Below are 21,095 nucleotides of genomic sequence, written 5' to 3' on the forward strand. Positions count from 1 at the left end.
ACCCCATCCCCTTTGAGAGGCCACCACCTTCAGGCAGTCCACAGCCTTCAACAGTTCCTTTGCCCCAGCCTTATTTCAATATCGACATCCACAACATTGTGGCTGGTATGTACTATGCTCCTGCCACAATGATAACTCCTGTCCCACGCCAGGGTATAAGGAGGAGGCGGGACGAAGAGGATGGCAATCAAGAAGCCCCTCTGAGTAGGCGGCAGCGTGTGGATCCTGATGGGGAGATGGAGTTCATCAGGATGCCTGGACTTGAGGATTTAGAGAGTTTAATCAGTCACATGTACAGTGAATTTACACAAGCTACTAATGCTACAATTAGTCTGTTTCTTCACAAATTAACTAGCTAACTAACTCACAGGTTTATTAACTTTTAAGCATTAGAAAGAAAGGAGAGAAAAATTTACAAGGTCTCTCTCTCTCTACTACCTTATAAATTTGGCCATTTTAATGTTTTACATTTAACAGAAAATATTAGTTGTAATTAAACTTACATGAAACTAATTTATTGCAGAAGCTGTGGATTTGCTGGGAGAATCGTCAGATACTCCCTCAGTCCTCCAGGTATGTGTCAGTAAAATATTTTAACTACATTTGAAACGTGTAGGCTGCTTTTGTCTAAGTGTGTGTGTGTGTGTGTGTGTGTGTGTGTCTTAAGGTTGTTGAGCCAATCCTGCCGCAGCTACTCCACAGAAACTCACTCCACATCTTCAGCTGTTGTTCTGGTAACCAAACCTGTCATTTATTTACTAAATCTGATCTCTGGATTTTCCAAGTGACAGAATGTTTGAAAGTGTTAGTGTGAAACTGCTATGATAAAAACACTGATGATCCTCATTTTCTACTTTTCACCCCCTCAGTGCTGGTGAGGCTGAAATACACCTGCTGTAATGTTGAGGACAACACTGCAGACTCCTCCAACTCCCAGTCTGGGGTATTGTACAGTGCTGCAGCTGAGAATACAAACACACACACATCCTTTCTTTGGACAAGTTCTAATGTTTAGTTTCTCTATTTCTCAGGCAGTGGAGATCTAAGGGATACTTGTGTCCTCCAGGATGATAAGGGGTCCTGAGAGTCACTTTTGCTGGTTTAAAACCACCAAGACGCAGCATACTTCGACCAGCTGGTAATCACCATCTTTGCGTATTACTCTGATGAAGAGAATTGATATTAATGAATTGATTAGATGAACAATTTTTGAGAAGTAGATCTTGAATTTCAGCTAATTGTCATTTGCAGGGATTCCCTTATCAGACCACCATCGAGAGACCATTTCACTGTCATACAGGTGAGGGATTATCTGTTGTATGCGTCACAAAACTTTTTGTTAGTTGCAGTGACTAATTGTTTTCACTTCCAAATTGTTCTCTTAAGGCTGAATATGGGAAGGTTACAGAGCTCCTTCCCTGTAACCGGGTAAAGAAACCATCATGGAGCCACTTGAGGATTATGTGGTAAATTTATTGCAATGTCATGAAGTCTTTATTGTAGATAGTAACTCTTGGAATTTTGTACACATATGGGTCTGCAGTAAGTTTTGACATATTTTTTTACTTAACAGCAAACCTTTAAAACGGTGTCCTGCACGCTCACTGGGCATGTGTGGCTAAAGATGGTCAGGTGAACACACACTCCACCTGGGAGCAGGAGCAGGAGTTGACTCTCCCCACAGTGATTCCAGAGGAACAGTCACGACTCTGTAGGGTAATTCTGTGTTTCAGACCTGATGTGTATCTACAGATGCTGCTATTCCCCTGAATGGGAGAGGCTGCAACATTTACTGTGTGAGTTTTAATGATTTATTGCTAATGTGTCTTTGCAGGAGAGTGAGGAGAGCCTTAGCCAAGAGGAGATGGAGAGTGCCCTTTACTTGAGTACGCTTCTCTTCACAGTTTAATGGTATAAAGGAGTAATGTATGTTTAATACACTAAGCATGTAAATCTTTTTGTTTCTTAGGGACCATCTTACAGAGAGAGGGGTAACTGATATCGGCCTGAAGCTGCATGCTGCTCTCTGTGAGGCGTTCGCTGTAGAGTAAAACCTTTGTTTAGCTGCTGTTTTTGCTCAGGGAAGTTCACTCTGCTTTAACTTATATTATGTGCTGTCTTATATTCAGGATTCATCTTACCTGCATCCACAATCAGAACTTCTTGTTCGTTATGGGAAGAAGATTGTGATGCCTCTGGCATGTCCTATGTAAGATTTATAAATGCTTGTGTAACATGACAAATGTTTAAATCTAAAAGATTTTGATGTGATAGAAAACAGGACTCCATTATGCAAAGCTAATTTCTTCTTGTAACTTTTCTCTTCTGTGCAGGTCTACCCTACTACAACTTCGTGGACATCTTTTTTGTTGGATTGTGACAGTGATGATATAATTTGTCTATAGGATCAGCTTACAGATCTCGCTGAAGTGCTGTTTACTCCAGCCCCGGAGTTCTACTAAGACCCAGCAGCCTTAGCCAGCAAACTGAGACCCTTTCCTCCAGACAGAGTGTCCAGAAGATGATGGACATCCCTCTATCCTTGTCTATATAGATAACTGCTAATAGTAATTGGAGTATAAATAGTAGCCTGCAAATAATATTGTTGTAAATAAACTTATAGTTGTATAGTGTTTATATAGTTTACTTTAGTAAATGTTTTCATTTGCTCCTATTACTGATCTCATTCTGATTATTTTTAGTCATCGTGGTATGTGCTACTGTATAACTGCAATAGTGTGAATGAGAGTATATTCCTACACACCATAAGAGTCTGATCATCTCTTTTATTTGCACTGACCTTCATCAGTGATGCTGCCACTGCTGGAGCCACCACTACTTTTAGAACATGGTTGGGAAGAAGCAGAAGACAGGGTTTCACCAATTAGAGGCTTAGAGGTTGGGGATGGCGATGGAGTCAGGGTAGGGATGTACTCTTAGATGTGGAGGAATTCCCAGACTTGAGGTCTCCGTTTTTCAGATCAACCCTTCTGTGTGGGAGATTAGTAGGCTAGTGTTAGGTTAGATTGATGGAAATAGACAATACTCATAAAACACACTGACTTGGTACAGTTAATATATAGTAGTTTCCTATCAGAGATACACACTCAGCTCACTTATTAAGACTATTTGTACAGTCCCCTCTGAAAAATACTCAAATGTTTTTTATACTTTGAAGACAATTTGTAGCTTTAAGTTCCAAAAAAAGTATATAAGGCTATAGACCAGAATTCTCAGATTTCATTTCCAGATATGTTACATCTAGATGTGTAAACAACAACCTGTTATTTGAAATCTCTTATTTTTCCACAATCAAAAATACTGGACATGTGACTGGTGTGTCTCTGTTACTGCACAGATGTCCCTGTGCTGACTGAATAGAGATGTTACTGATACTGAACAATTGGGGAGAGCTGGGTACAGTTCACAAAGTCTCAAGAATGATTTTTGCTCTCATGAGTCCAGCTTCTCCTCCATTTCCTCTAGCTGGTCATTTAAACTCCCAGTAAAGATGAACGTTTTGCCTAAGATTTCTGTATTTATTTCAGTGTGTTCAAAATTTTATCTCTAAAACTTTATTATATTTATTATACTCTATTATTTATTATATCTAAGACTTTAAACCTTAACACATTTCATCTGTTTTTTTGGGGGAAAAACAAGCCAGAATTCTAGGAGGGAAAATACTTCAAAAACCAAAGGTTGAGGGTGGGCTTGCCCTTCATAATTTCTTATATTTTACAACTGGGTGAACAAATATACAATCTACACTAGTTCTGGTTTCAGAGTCATTTCAGGCTCTGTGATTGGAGTCTCCAGCTTGGGTCCAGTATTATTGAAGAGGGTTCTTGCTCCCCAGCCTGACCAGCTGCACTACTGTATGTGGTCCTCTTACTGCCGTCTCCACGTTTTCCTAAAAGTAATTCCCTTGTCCAGCAATTATTACCTTCAATTTGGTCCCAGAATTTTGATCCATAACTTTTTTTGGCTATAAATCTTTTTATAAATCTTTTTGTCTTGAATGTTTTTTTGACAAAAGAAACAGATCAAGCCTTTGTCCTTTAGTTTGCACTTTATCCCGGACTTCCCTCCGAGTGTCACAGGTTTGTCGGATGTTCTGCAAGCGCTTTTGCTTTTAACATTATTAGCTAGATGGCATATTCTTCTGCTATGAAACAAATTCTCCCTCCATCTTTTGATGACTGGCAGTAAGATGTTATGAGCTTCATTCATTTGGATAAAATTAGGTACACAATAAAGGGCAATACTGGCAGATTTTCTGAAACTTGGGGCCATTAATTATTATTTTTCTGTTTATGTGAATTCTTCTTCTATAGTTGGTCAGTCTAATCATTAGGATGTCCTTATAATTGTGGCTTGATCTTGATCAAAAGTGTATTGACTACAAGTATGTGCACTGTGTATACATAATTTATATTAATGTTTTGTTTGCTGATATAAACAATTGTGATTATAGTTAGTTAGTTAGTTAGTTAGTTTCTAAACTCTGATTCAAACTTTCTTCTGTACATAATTGACACACTTTATAATTATGTACTGAGGTTTTTTGGTTTGTATAACTCTGATTGTGGGGAAGAAATGTTGTTTCTATTCTCCTGTATCTTTATCCTTTTATTATTATAAAAGTTCAATAAACAGATTAAGCAAAAAAGAAAGAAAGAATGAAAATGACTGAAATAAATGAAAGTTTCATAGTGTTATTGGAGTCTCCCTCCTATATGGTAAAACATTCTCCTTACAGAAAGCTTCCAGCATTACAGTAGTTCTATATATTCAGTATTTCTTTACATCACTGCATTTAAACATTACATTACATTTACATTACATTACATTACTTTACATTACATCACTGCATTTAAAATGTTTAAGAGTGAGGCTAAAATGATTGGAGTTTGCCATATACTTTGGTTTAACTGTTTTTAGTAGACGATAATCAGAAAGAGGACATTCTTAAAAAGAGATTTGATTTGAAACCTGAACTGCTATCAGGTCCATGCTGAACACCTTCTGACCAATCCAAATCAAGTATAAATTTTAATCTCAATACTGAACATAATTATCAAATAAAAGTCTATCCAGCTGTTATCCAAAGTCTGAAATAATGTTTCTCTTAAGTGTTTTAATTCAAATCCATATTTTGGTGTGATTTATACACATGGGTTTGTCCATTCTGATTCTTGGATGCTTTATTATGTCCATTTTATGATGAAACAGGAAAAAGACTTTGAAAATCATCTGTCATTTTCTGATCATGTTAAATATCAACACAACTAGACTGAAATATACAGGTAAGATATGCAACTAATTGTAACATGAACAGAGCAAGATATAAACTGATATCTACTGGTTTCCTGTCAGGGGTTGTGGACTGTTTTCTGGCCACTAGAGACCCCCACTGCCTTTTGTTGGTGTCCAGTCTCTGTCATTATGTCTAATAGGTGTCTCCTGTGCTTTGTTTAGGTTTGTGTATTTAAGTCACCCTTTTCCTCCACAAATACTTTGCTTAGTGTTTCCTGTACCTTGGTTAAGTCTAGGTCAGCCTTACACCGTGTGCTCTGTTTTTATGGCCTTGTCCTTAAAAGACTTTGTGCATCTGGTATAGTTCTTTGTTTTGATTTATTGACAAGTGCTCTTTTGAGCTGACTTGTTGGATTTGTCTTGTGGATTATTTGACTTGCATTATAATCTAATTAATGATATGTAAACATTTCTCCAGAACTGTGATGTGGTTATGTACATTTGTGTTCCAGCCCCCTTTGTTTGTGAGAGAATATTTTCACATATTTACAGATATTGATGACCATTGATATATTTTAATACTTTTCAGCTAAAAGTTCTGACATCTGATGTAAAAATTAGCAATTCATTATTATTAACAGGATCATTAGTATCATATTTGTCTTCAAAGTAATTAACTGATCATTTTTTGAATATGATTAAAATGCTGACTTTAGACATAATTAAGTGACTTGTATATCTGTAAATGTATTAGTGTACATGTCTTTGTTCACAACTATTTGACTAAAATGGATATGATTTTATACATTTTCATCGTATTACTTTCATGCAAATGTCACAGTTCTCTGAACACCTATAGTGATAAAGGCAGCTACAAGCTATTCATCCATTCATCAACTAATGTTTAGCTTGGTTTATCACCAGTCTTCTATCATGTCTTCTTTTACATTTAGTTCAATCTACAAAGCAACAACACTCTATTCACCCTTAGAATTTAAGACACTGGGAACAGGAAAGTCACTCACACATGACTTTTTGAACACATCATCTCACACCTCATATCAACCGTATAGTTTATAGGCTACCAGTTTATAAAAAATAAGTAAAAATTAAAATAGATCAGTTGGTTATAAGCCTATTTGTCTTTATATACAATTCTCCTGATGTGAAGGAAAACTTTGCATGTACCCGTTAGTTAAATGCTTAGCTAGCCAGGCTGCAAATATAAACAGTCATTCATTCTTTGTCTCCCGCTTATCCGGAGCCAGGTCCCAGACTTCCCTCTCCCTATTCACTTCCTCAAACTCTTCCAAGGTGTTCCCAGCTCAGCTGAGGGACATGGCGTGTCCTGGGTCCTCCCAGGGTCTCTTCCTGGTGGGCCATGCCTGGAACACCTCCTGGGAGAATATCCAGGAGGCATTTGAAACAGGTGCCCGAGCCACCTCAACTGGCCCCTTTCAGTAGTGGAGGAGCAGCGGCTCTACTCGAGCTCCTCCCGGGTGACAGAGCTCCTTACCCCATCTCTAAAGAGGCAGCCCGCCACCCTACAAAGGAAACTCATTTTGGCCGCTCGTGTCTGGGATCTTGTCCTTTTGGTCATGACCCACAGCTCATGACCATAGAGTAGTAACATAGATTGACTGTGGTAAATCAAGAGCTTCACCTTTCAGCTCAGCTCCTTTACCACAACAGACCTGTACATAGACCGCATTGCTGCTGCCGCTGCACCAATCCATCTGTCAGTCTCATGCTCCATCCTTCCCTCACTTGTAAACAAGACCCTGAGATACTTCAACTCCTCCACTTGAGGGATTGCCCTCCAACCTGAAGGGACAAGCCACCTTTCCGGTCGAGAGGGGACCTCGGCGACCCAAACCCTGGTTAAAGAATCTGGCTCTTGGGACAAATATAAACATGTAAAGTAATAAGACTCCAGACCGCACAACGTTTTAGTCACAACCTTACAAGGAGCACATTCTCAGCAGCTACTACTGAACTAATAGAGGTGTAGATGACCTTTATATGTACTGATATTCATATTCAGTAACCATTATCACTCACTCAAATACTACATATGGTTTGTTTACCACTGCTTTTATTACATATGCAAAAAAAAAAACCTTGATGTTGGCCTTTTTCTTACTGCCAACAAATGTCAGAGACCTTTATATTCAGTCATATTGTAAGTCATATATGAAACAACAAAAAGTATGGCATATAAACCATAACAGAATTTTAAGAGAAAAATCATACCTGATAAAAAACAGACTGCAAAGACTGCAGTGGAAGTTGGACCATGTTTGTTAATCAGTTTGAAACTCATCAAATATGTTCTTCATAAAGAAGAACGTCCCTCGGAGACGATGCAGACGTGTTTTCTGAGCTCCGCCAAGCTGACCTAAAGTTTCACTTCAAGTTTTCTAGATTTTTATCCTAAATCCCAGTCCCATATTATAACTTTTTATAATATCTTCATTAGCCGATAGTTTCACACAATATTCTCATTCCAAAGCGCTTTTTATATCACTAGTTTTATTTGTTTTCCACATCACCCTCTTATAGCCGGTTAGCCCATTAGCACGCTAACCCATTAGCCTGGCTACCACAAGTTTTTCCGTTTTCACACCAATTATCTCTGTTGTACTGCTGCTTTTTAACACTATGTCAGTTGTGGGTTTGCCTTTGAGTGCAGAGTGAGGATTCCTTCGAGCTGCACTCTGTGGACTGGAGGTGGAGGCTGTGGAGAAGCAGATTCGCGACCTACAGGTGAAGCAGGCCCAGCTGCGACAGAGAAGGTTCACATCACATCGCCCACGAAGAGGATCATCATGCCAGGACCACTTCCCACGTTCCAGCGAGGAATCGAAAGGTTCAGTAGGCTGTTTGCTTTTAATGAATGGTTACACTCTTGGTGTCAAGACCAGAAATTACCCCTTGTTGATAACTGGAATGTTTTTTGGAGCGTCCTAGGCTCTACCGTTCTGAAGGCCTGCACCCAAGCAGAGTTAGAGCAGCAGTCCTCTCGGACAACATCTCCAGGACACTGCGCACCATCTGACTGGTAAGTCTTACCTTAGACTACAATTAGAATAGCTACTGTTCAACTCACCAGACAGATACAAGTACACACATAGCTCGTCCTATAGAAACTGTGTCTATTCCCCGATTAGTGAGATCAAAGGATAAATTCGCTAATAGCTCTCGAAATAATCTAATCACAATTAAACCGACAAAGGCCAAATAAGTAAAGAAAAACAATTTCTAAAGTTTTGGCTTCTCAACATTAGATCCCTTGCACCGAAAACGATTATTGTTAATGAAATGATCTCAGATTATAGTTTCGAACGAACTTTGTCTTACTGAAACCTGGCATAGACCCCCGGGGCCCTACACTGATTTTCTTAATGAGTATCCACATTTACTCTCAGATCTTTTGATCAGTTTTGACAAAGTGTTAATCGTAGGAGACTTTAACGTTCATGTAGACGATGCTAACGATGCGTTAGGACTTCGCATTTATAGATTTACTAAATTCCTTTGGGGTTAAACAAAACATTAATAGACCAACTCATCGTTTTAATCATACACTAGACTTAGTTATATCACATGGGACTGATGTTACTGATATAGCCGTTCTACCTCAAAGCGATGACATCACAGACCATCACCTCTTAGTGTACACTCTACCTGTAGAACATATTAGACACGTCTCTCCCACATTATCAACTTGGTAGAACTATAACTCCAACCACTAAAGACAGATTTACAAACAATCTGCCAGATCTGTCTCAACTTCTTACTAGACCCCGAAATGCAGATGATTTAGATGAAGTAACTAACAGCATAGGCACTATTTTCACCAACACAATAGACACTTTTGCCCCCATCTGACTAACAAAGGTCAGAGATAAAAACACCTGCACCATGGTACAATAGTCATACTCACGCCCTCAAGAGAGCAAACTGTAACCTCGATCCAATTCCAATTAGATTGCTGAAAGAAGTGATACATGCAGCTTGAAAGCCTCTTCTCAATATTATTAACTCCTCGTTATATCTAGGTCATGTCCCAAAATCTCTTAAGTTAGCAGTTATTAAGCCTCTTCTTAAGAAACCAAAACTGGACCCTGATGAAATATCAAATTACAGACCGATTTCAAACCTTCTGTTTATATCAAAAATACTAGAAAAAGGTGGTGTCAGCTCAATTATGCTCCTTCCTTCAGGAAAACAACATCCTTGAAGAATTTCAATCAGGTTTTAGACCCCATCATAGTACAGAAACTGCACTAGTTAAAATCACAAATGTCTTGTTTTTAGCTTCAGACCAAGAGCTGCATCTCAATTTTAGTCCTGCTTGATCTTAGTGCTGCATTTGACACTATAGATCATAACATTCTCGTAGATCACTCACAAAATCACACAGGTATGCAGGGACAGGCATTAAATGGCTTAGATCCTACCTGTCTGATCAATACCACTTTGTAGATTTAAATGGAGAACTGTCCAGTGTAGTGCCAGTGAAATATGGGGTCCCACAAAGATCAGTTTTAGGACCTCTGCTTTTCTCTGTATACAAACTTCCATTGGGTAACATCATTAGAAGGCATGGGATTAGTTTCCATTGTTATGCCGATGATACCCAGAGTATATATCTCATCAAAACCAGATGAAATATCTAATTTGTCTAGATTAACTGAGTGTGTTAAAGATATTAAAGATTGGATGACCGATAATTTTCTATTACTAAATGCTGATAAGACAGAGATATTACTTTTTGGTCCAAAAACCAGTACACAGAAGCTCTCGCAATTCAGCTTGCATTTAGAAAGGATGTACTATTACTACTAACTCAACAGTTAGTTACACAATTAGTTACACAATTAGTTACACAATTGATATTTTAATGTATAAGAAATGCCTAGTTCCTAACCAGAAAATGTGAGTAAATGAGACGAGTGCATTTAGAAAAACAAAGTAGGGTCCACTCAAAGTTAAGTAATATAAAAACGTAAAAGAATTAGGTAATGCGTTTCCATTAAAAATACACTTTTGAAACTCTCAAAGTTTAGTAGACAAAACACAAAACAATGACTAAGGAAATGCTTAAATTAAGTAGACTTTACTAAGAAAATGTAAGGAGAAAAAGGGAACTTTACTAGCAAAAAGTATTTCTTGCATAGAGAAAATTAAATACAAAGACTAGTCTTGCTTGAACTACATAATAATCTGATGCAAAAAGTTACCTTCTTTTTTTTTAATTAGATCAGGCTGGATATTTTTATCAGTGTACAAACAAACAGTACCATCTACATTTACAAGATTTATCAGACTTCACAATAATCAAATCATTGAGCCAACACCTTAACCACTGAGCTACCACTTCTCACAACAAGCACTTATTTATGGGATGCAGAATTCAGTGGCTGTCAACAACAAGCACTTATTTATGGGATGCAGAATTCAGTGGCTGTCTATGGAGCAATTCAAAATCTGCAAACAAGGATGTACACAAAAGCTGAAATTAGATGAATGTTTATAACAATGTCTCTTCAGTAGGATTAGCTGCAGTGGTAGAGGCATCCAGGTATCTAAATGCTTCATAGATCACAGAGTGATAATTATCTATAACGATTTATCCATCAGACTAATTCATGTTCATCTCTGTTGATCAACTTAAAAACAAAAAAATGTGCAAAAGAAGTTATAGCTTACTGCATTACATTTTTGTTTAAATAGCACACAAAGGTAATATTTCTAATCATTTCATATTTTAAAAAACAAACAAGAGTAGAAAAAATAAGAAAATAAAATCACAATAGAGAAGAAGTAATAATAATAATAATAATAATAATAATAATAATAATAATAATAATAATAATAATAATAATAATAATAATAATAATAACATCACCTACATACCCTCACCCGGAAACACTGTATGAAACGATACAAACATAAGTTGAAACAAAGCAGCCATTAATTAATCCTGGGGGTAACCTGAACAACAAATCAGGAAAAAGGAGGGAGAAAGGGGAGAAAAAAGGGGGGTATTTTTACTTGCAGCTAATATTGTGCCTATTAACCACATTATAACATGAACTGAAGTTTATTAACAGACTTGACATGAACACCATGTACCTCATAGTGCATACACAAGCACACCCTTCACATCACATGGCACCATGGCTCTACTTTCTTTTTGTACATACACGTCCTAGACTATATCAACACATTAACAATTTACTACTTTTCCAACTCATCCCAAAACATTTTTTTTTTTTTTTACTTTTTTTGTATTATATTTAATACACTACACTCACTGTACCACTTTCCCAAATAACACAACAGCCAACCAAAATAAATAAATAAATAAATGAATAAGTAAATAAACCCTTAACAAAAAATCCACAGCATCTTTATCCAGATTCATTGGGGTTTTACAGATTTAACCTCTGGCATACTCTTCCAGACACAGAAAGGCTTAATGTTAACAGACCTTTGAGATATTTCTGATACTACTGTTGAATTTTCACTTGCTCTTAACCCTGTTCCTGAAGTGTCACAGACGTTTTGTCTGACAGCGCTTCCACATCCTGCTCAGTATTCATTCATTTTGTTGCTTTTAACTGATCTACATGCTTTTTGTAGGACTTGCCCTTTCCCCAGACCAGGTAAGTAACTGGACCTAATGGCCTTCCACTTCTCTTCCCCTGAACTGCTTCACATGTACCTTCTGCTGTGGATAAAATACTCTCACATGAACTGAACTTCTTATTTGCGTTTGCTGCTTTTCCTGCATTTGAGAAGAGAACTGTGGCTGTATCTGTGATAGCCTTCTTCTAATTTTCCTTTTCAGAAACAATTCAGATGGGACTGAAGTATTTCTGTAACAGAAAAAAAAATCTGTCAATGCAATGTGGAAGTGTGATGCCTAATTGTTTTTGCTTGTCCAATGACTGCTTACAGGTTTACAAAGGTCCATTAGCCGAAACAATTACCTTCAGTAATCTATAGCTGGCAAACATACTACACATCACCTCAACTGTTGCTTTAGCAGTAGTAGTAGTCATTAGTGTGATTTTTTGACACATAAAATAAAGATCTCTGAGCGTTTTCAAAATGTCAGCTAGTAGTGTTTTCAGACGGTCTTTTTGGTGCCAATAAATCTGTGAGGAATGAAATGGTCTTTGCACCTACCATAGACAGAAAAAGTGTTGTGTGTTGTTTGCTTTCTTCGATTCCGCTGGCTTATTGTGCGAAGTGGTCTTCATAGCCTCTACAAAACACAGGCCCGATTCTGTGCTGAACACCGCCATCATCTCTCTCTCTCTTTTAACGATCGCTTTTCAGCCTGGTGCGTCGTTTGCCAAATTGTTGTCACTGGGCGGACACCTGCCCAATGACAATTCCATTGTCCGATTGTCCAATTATTACAAATTTGCTCCCAGTTTCGAAACCATTTTAGCCTCCAACGTTTGCCACTGGTTTCACCTATTAATTGTAGTCCTATATCCCCCTGGATCCATTAATTATTATTTTTTCTGATTATGTGAATTCTTCTTCTATAGTTGGTCAGTCTAATCATTAGGATGTCCTTATAATTGTGGCTTGATCTTGATCAAAAGTGTATTGAGTACAAGTATGTGCACTGTGTATACATAATTTATATTAATGTTTTGTTTGCTGATATAAACGATTGTGATTATAGTTAGTTAGTTAGTTAGTTAGTTAGTTAGTTAGTTAGTTAGTTAGTTAGTTAGTTTCTAAACTCTGATTCAAACTTTCTTCTGTACATAATTGACATACACTTTATAATTATGTATTGAGGTTTTGTATGGTTTGTATAACTCTGAGTGTGGGGAAAAATGTTGTTTCTATTCTCCTGTATCTTTATCCTTTTATTATTATAAAAGTTCAATAAACAGATTAAGCAAAAAAGAAAGAAAGAATGAAAATGACTGAAATAAATTAAAGTTTCATAGTGTTATTGGAGTCTCCCTCCCTATATGGTAAACATTCTCCTTACAGAAAGCTTCAGCATTACAGTAGTTCTATATATTCAGTATTTCTTTACATCACTGCATTTAAACATTACATTACTTTACATTACATTACATTAAAAAAGAGAGATTTGATTTGAAACCTGAACTGCTATCAGGTCCATGCTGAACATCTTTCTGACCAATCCAAATCAATAAATTTTAATCTCAATACTGCACATAATTATCAAATAAAAATCTATCAGGCTGTTATCCAAAAGTCTGAAATAATGTTTCTCTTAAGTGTTTTAATTAATATGTACATTGTGGTGTAATTTATACACATTGATTTGTCCATTATGACTTTTATTATGTCCATTTTATGATGAAAAAGGAATATAAACTGATATCTACTGGTTTCCTGTCAGGGTTGTGGACTGTTTTCTGGTCACTAGAGGCCCCCACTGCCTTTTTGTTGGTGTCCGGTCTCTGTCATTATGTCTAATAGGTGTCCCCTGTGCTTTGTTTAGGTTTGTGTATTTAAGTCACAGGGACCTTCAAAGATGATGAAAATACCCAGATCTGTGCCTCAGCAGAATCTTGCCTCTTAGGTCTACAAACTATGATGTGTTTTTGTTATGACTGTTAATGAAGTTTTAGAAAAATCTCAAGTGTGATCAGTGGAAATCACATGTACCTAAGCTATAATTTTAGCACCACAGATAATTAACTTTCTTTAATTAAATTATCTACTGAAATGTGTTATTCCAAAACCTCATGAAAACCTGTTTATGAGTTCAATCCATTTTAGAGTATGACTGTAATGTTATAAAATGAGTGAAAAATCAAGGGGTCTGTTTACTTTCTGAATGCACTGTACCTTTATATTATAATGGTAAGCCAGTCATTGACAGCTGCAGAATGCTCAATAATCCTCCAACATCCAGTCACCATTTAAAAGTTGACACTCGAGGCCACAACACAGTGATGGGCATCAAATTCCACCGAGTCTGAACAATGCACCAGGCAGAAAAGTCACTGTTCATTCCATTTGCCATTTATGATACAGATATGAGTTTAACAGGAAGCTAAAGAAATGAGTTCATTCATTCATTCATGAAATACTGGCTACACTCTTTAATTAAAGGAATCACACAAGAATTTGTTTGCATTTTGCACCATGACACTGATAGTCCAATTGACACTGACATATTGACAACCATTGATATATTTTAATACTTTTCAGCTAAAAGTTCTGACATCTGATGTAAAAATGAGAAATTAGCAATTAGGATCATATTTGTCTTCAAAGTAATTAACTGATCATTTTTTGAATATGACTAATATCCTGACTTTAGACATAATTCAGTGACTTGTATATCTGTAAATGTATTAGTGTACATGTCTGCTTTGTTCATTGCACTAAAACAACTATTTGATGAAAAAATGGATATGACTTTATACTTTTTTTTTAATCATACACTTTCATGCAAATGTCACAGTTCTCTGAACACCTATAGTGCTAAAGGCAGCTACAAACTATTCATCCATTCATCAACTAATGTTTAGCTTGGTTTATCACCAGTCTTCTATCATGTCTTCTTTTACATTTAGTTCAATCTACAAGCAACAACACTCTATTCACCCTTAGAATTTAAGATACTGGGAACAGGAAAGTCACTCACACATGACATTTTGAACACATCATCTCACACCTCATATCAACCGTATAGTTTATAGGCTACCAGTTTATAAAAATAAGTAAAAATTTTGCATTTAGTTTTATAAAAATGAAAATGGATCAGTTAGGTTATAACCCTATTTGTCTTTATATACAATTCTCCTGATGTGAAGGAAAACTCGCCTGAACCAGTTAGTTAAATGCTTAGCTAGCCAGGCTGCAAATATAAACATGTAAAGTAATAAGACACAGACCACACAACATTTCGGTCACAACCTTACATGGAGCACATTCTCAGCAGCTACTACTGAACTAATAGAGGTGTAGATGACATTTATAGGTACTGATATTCATACATTTTATATACATATTACAGATGCAGCTCCACAATACGTGTTTTTTTCCCTATTCAAGATCGGATGCTTCCCAGATGGGGAGAGTAAGCATGAGACTTGTGCGGAGTTCTTTTCACATTTCTCCTTTCTCTCTTCTGTCTCCACAGTAACCTTTGCACTCATTCACTGTAACACTAATTTAGGGACACAAATAGCAGAGACCATGGATATGACTAAGCAAGCCTATTATGTCAAACCATAATAAAACAACTCACACTGAAGGAGCCTGTTTGAAGGTACATTACCCTCCATTAGAATTCAGCTTGCATTTAGAAGGTGTTATGGCTAGCTCAGCAGAGAAAGACCTGGGTGTAATATTAGACAGCAACTTGTCCTTTAAAAATCATATTTCCAGTATTACTAAAACAGCCTTCCACCTTAGAAATATTGCCAAGCTTAGGAACATTTTATCTGTATCTGATGCAGAAAAGCTAGTTCATGCATTCATGACCTCCAGACTGGACTACTGTAATGCATTACTAGGTGGTTGTCCTGCATCTTCAATAAACAAGCTACAGTTAGTCCAGAATGCAGCCTCCAGAGTTCTGACCAGATCAAGAAAATATGATCATATAACCCCAATTTTATTATCCCTGCACCTGTTAAGTCTAGAATTGATTATAAACTAGCAGTACTTACATACAAGGCTCTAAATGGTTTAGCTCCCACGTATCTAACCAGTCTTCTGACACACTACAATCCACCACGCTCTTCAAGATCACAAAACTCCGGACTTCTGGTAGTTCCCAGAATATTACAGTCTACAAAAGGAGGTAGAGCATTTTCGTATTTAGCTCCCAAATTTTGGAATAGTCTTCCTGACAGTGTTCAGGGCTCAGACACATTCTCCCAGTTTACAAGTAGATTAAAGACATATCTCTTTAGCCTGTCATACACAAAACACACCCAATAACCTTGTACTGCAGTACATCTGATCAAATGCACATTATCATCTAGTTCTGCTAATATTATGAATGCTAATTCCTTTCCACCTGTTCCTTTTTCTACCCGAGGCATCTGGAGATTGTGCCAGCTCCAGTAGACAGAGGCCAACCCTGTGAGGATCCTGAGGCATTCCACCCCACTCAAAGGACACATTCATGAAGATTATGAAGAAGGGAAGCATCTTTCCTTCTAGCTGGTCACCAGATTTCCCTGTAAGCCAGTCGTTTGCATGCAATGTTTTGACTTTGGCTCCCAGACAGTGTGGTGTAAATATATCATGGCCTTTTTTCTAGTCAAATAAGGATGTGGAGACACACTGGTGGATCAGAGAAATATAATATCTGCATTGTATTATTTATTTATTTGATCTGATTTGAAGTAGTATTATAACAAGCGATTAATTATATATAATATTTAAATAATTATATATAATAATTATATATATTAATAATTATTTTGAAATAATTATTTTATGAGTATTGTTAATTTCCATCAATCTAACCTAACACTAGCCTACAATCTCCACAGAAGGTTGATCTGAAAAAGAGACCTCAGTCTGGGAATTCCTCCATATCTAAGAGTACATCCCCTACCCTGACTCCATCGCCATCCCCAACTCCTAAGCCTCTAATTGGTGAAACCCTGTCTTCTGCTTCTTCCCAACCATGTTCTAAAAGTAGTGGTGGCTCCAGCAGTGGCAGCATCACTGATGAAGGTCAGTGCAAATAAAGATGATCAGACTTTATGGTGTGTAGGAATGTACTCTCATTCACACTATTGCAGTTATACAGTAGACATACTGATGACTAAAAATAATCAGAATAAGACGGTAATAGGAGCAAATGAAAACATTTATTAAAGTAAACTATATAAACACTATACAACTATAAGTTTATTTACAACAATATTATTTGCAGCTACTATTTATACTAATTACTATTAGCAGTTATCTATATAGACAAGGATAGAGGGATAGATTGATAAGGGACGCTCTGTGAGGGATGAGGGATATTAAAACTACTCCTTGGGTGTTGGGTTCACTCTACAGACCTGTAGGGAAGAAAAGATTATACTTTAATATTAAGTTCATCAAAAATAAGAATTAAATTAATTTCTACTTACGTGTGGAGAGCTTGAGCAATGTATAGAAAAGAAGTGAGGGAAAAGAAATGGAACAGAAGGAAGAAAAGAGGAATTTGGTAGAAGGTAGGACATTGCTCAGAGCTTCCACAAAATGTCCATCATCTTCTGGACACGCTGTCTGAGGAAAGGTCTCAGTTTGCTGGCTAAGGCTGCTGGGTCTTGGTAGAACTCCGGGGGCTGAGTAAACAGCACTTCAGCGAGATCTGTAAGCTGATCCTATAGACAAATTACATCATCACTGTCACAATCCAACATAGTGTCACTGAGTTTAGGATACAATACTGAGAATTTGTGGATCACAGCATCAGAAGATATTAGACACTTACAATAAGCACTTTAAAGTAGGTCCTTGCTGCAGGCTTCCACACGTCTACCTCCCACATGCTGATGAGCGCAAACAGGCGCTCCAAGAATCCTCCCTTAAGCTTTAGGAAAGAAAGACGACAAGCTCCATTAATATCATGTCATATCAGGGTTAACAACATGGAAAAATAAAATGAGATAAAATAAACCATGTTCTGAAACTACATTCAAGCATGGCTTTTAAATCTCCTGATAAGACTCTTACTGTCTCAGGTATTGAGCTGTTTGTAAAATAGCCGAATAGAAGCAGCTCGAAAAAGATGTCCACGAAGTTGTAGTGGTAGACCTGCACAGAAGAGAAAAGTTACAAGAAGAAATTAGCTTTACATAATGGAGTCCTGTTTTCTATCACATCAAAATCTTTTAGATTTAAACATTTGTCATGTTACACAAGCATTTATAAGCTTACATAGGACCCGGAGAGCTCTGCTGCAATCCAGTCCTGATAAGAAGGAGTCTTCAGGAAACGAATCAGAGCCTCGTAGGCCAGCTGTACACGACCTGCATCCTGTTAAAGCAAACAAACAAAATAATCACTTTGGCTTCAGTTTTTTTAACGTGGAAACTCATTTTAAACCCTAAAATGAAGCAGTATGTAAGCCTCAGCATGTCCAGTACTTTACTAAAGATACACAGATGATGTATGACATGGGCCAAATGTCCAACTACTGCATATCCCAGAGCCCTCTTCATTATGTACATTTTATTTTAATATTTATCCTAAGAATGTCCTTTTTTTAGCAGGCTGTGATTGTTATAAAATTAGCTTTTGATGCTTGTTATTTTAATTATTATTCCTTAATTACTCATATTACTCATGAATCTGAATATAAGACAGCACATAATATAAGTTAAAGCAGAGTGAACTTCCCCTGAGCAAAAACAGCAGCTAAACAAAGGTTTTACTCACAGCGAACGCCTCACGGAGAGCATGCAGCTTCAGGCCGATATCAGTTACCCCTCTCTCTGTAAGATGGTCCCTAAGAAACAAAAGATTTACATGCTTAGTGTATTAAACATACATTACACCTTTATACCATTAAACTGTGAAGAGAAGCGTACCAAGTAAAGGGCACCTCCATCTCCTCTTGGCTAAGGCTCTCCTCACTCTCCTGCAAGACACATTAGCAATAAATCATTAAAACTCACACAGTAAATGTTACAGCCTCCCATTCAGGGGAATAGCAGCATCTGTAGATACACATCAGGTCTGAAACACAGAATTACCTCAGAGTCGTACTGTTCCTCTGAATCACTGTGGGGAGAGTCAACCTGCTCCTGCTCCCAGGTGGAGGTGTTCACCTGACCATCTTTAGCCACATGCAGGAACGTGCAGGACACCTTTTTAAAGGTTTGCTGTTAAATTAAAAAAATATATAAAAACACTGCAGACCCATATGTGTACAAAATTCCAAGAGTTACTATCTACAATAAAGACTTCATGACATTGCAATAAATTTACCACATAATCCTCAAGTGGCTCCATGATGGTTTCCACCCGGTTACAGGAAAGGAGCTCTGTAACCTTCCCATATTCAGCCTTAAGAGAACAATTTGAAGTGAACACAATTAGTCACTGCAACTAACAAAAGTTTTGTGACGCCACAACAGATAATCCCTCACCTGTATGGCAGTGAAATGGTCCTCGATGGTGGTCTGATAAGGGAATCCCTGCAAATGACAATTAGCTGAAACTCAAGATCTACTTCTCAAAAGTGTTCATCTAATAATCATTAATATCAATTCTCTTCATCAGAGTAACAAAGATGGTGATTACCAGCTGGTCGAAGTAGCACGTCTTGGTGGTTTTAAACCAGCAAATCCACTCTCAGGACCCCTTATCATCCCGAGGAAGTATCCCTTAACGTCCACTGCCTAGAAATAGAGAAACTAAACATTAGAACTTGTAAAGAAGGATGTGTGTGTGTTTGTATCTCAGCTGCAGCACTGTACAATACCCCAGACTGGGAGTTGGAGGAGTCTGCAGTGTTGTACTCAACATTACAGCAGGTGCTGTTCAGCTCACCAGCACTGAGGGGCTGTGAAAAGTAGAAGATGAGGATCATCAGTGTTTTTTATCATAGCAGTTTCACACTAACACTTTCAAACATTCTGTCACTTGGAAAATCCAGAGATCAGATTTAGTAAATAAATGACAGGTTTGGTTACCAGAACAACAGCTGAAGATGTGGAGTGAGTTTCTGTGGGTAGCTGCGGCAGGATTGGCTCAACAACCTTAAGACACACACACACACACACACACACTTAGACAAAAGCAGCCTACACGTTTCAAATGTAGTTAAAATATTTTACTGACACATACCTGGAGGACTGAGGGAGTATCTGACGATTCTCCCAGCAAATCCACAGCTTCTGCAATAAATTAGTTTCATGTAAGTTTAATTACAACTAATATTTTCTGTTAAATGTAAAACATTAAAATGGCCAAATTTATAAGGTAGTAGAGAGAGAGACCTTGTAAATTTTTCTCTCCTTTCTTTCTAATGCTTAAAAGTTAATAAACCTGTGAGTTAGTTAGCTAGTTAATTTGTGAAGAAACAGACTAATTGTAGCATTAGTAGCTTGTGTAAATTCACTGTACATGTGACTGATTAAACTCTCTAAATCCTCAAGTCCAGGCGTCCTGATGAACTCCACCTCCCCATCAGGATCCACACGCTGCCGTCTACTCAGAGGGGCTTCTTGATTGCCATCCTCTTCGTCCCGCCTCCTCCTTATGCCCTGGCGTGGGACAGGAGTTATCATTGTGGCAGGAGCATAGTACATACCAGCCACAATGTTGTGGATGTCGATATTGAAATAAGGCTGGGGCAAAGGAACTGTTGAAGGCTGTGGACTCCCTGAAGGTGGTGGCCTCCTCAAAGGGGATGGGGTTTTATTTTAATAGCACTGTGTATGTTTTGTAAAGCAGGAAAGCCTCACTATCAAAACAAGAAGTATTTACACAAGTTATATTACTGTAATCTTCCTATAACACTGCATTAAAAACTCAGTATTTACATTTTAGCTGCATTTATAGGTGTTATACAGGGCTCTTCCAGTATCACGGCTTCACTGTTAGTCACACTGTGCACTTATTTCAATGCTTAAAAATATCTTCCCCCAAAAAATGCAGATTAAAATACATTTCTATTACAGTCTATTACTTTAGCACTTTCTTACTCCAGTGGTTCACATCCCCTTTGAGTCCAATTGTGTCTCCTCTCAAAAATTCGCCCTTTATCGTAAATTACACTACTCCTAACTATTTTATTCACGACAGCTAGAAACAAAACCTTGCTGAACAGAATTGAAACAAACAGCTTG

The sequence above is a fragment of the Hemibagrus wyckioides genome, unplaced genomic scaffold (assembly GCF_019097595.1).
Source record: "Hemibagrus wyckioides isolate EC202008001 unplaced genomic scaffold, SWU_Hwy_1.0 Contig3, whole genome shotgun sequence".
Classification (NCBI taxonomy): Eukaryota; Metazoa; Chordata; class Actinopteri; order Siluriformes; family Bagridae; genus Hemibagrus; species Hemibagrus wyckioides.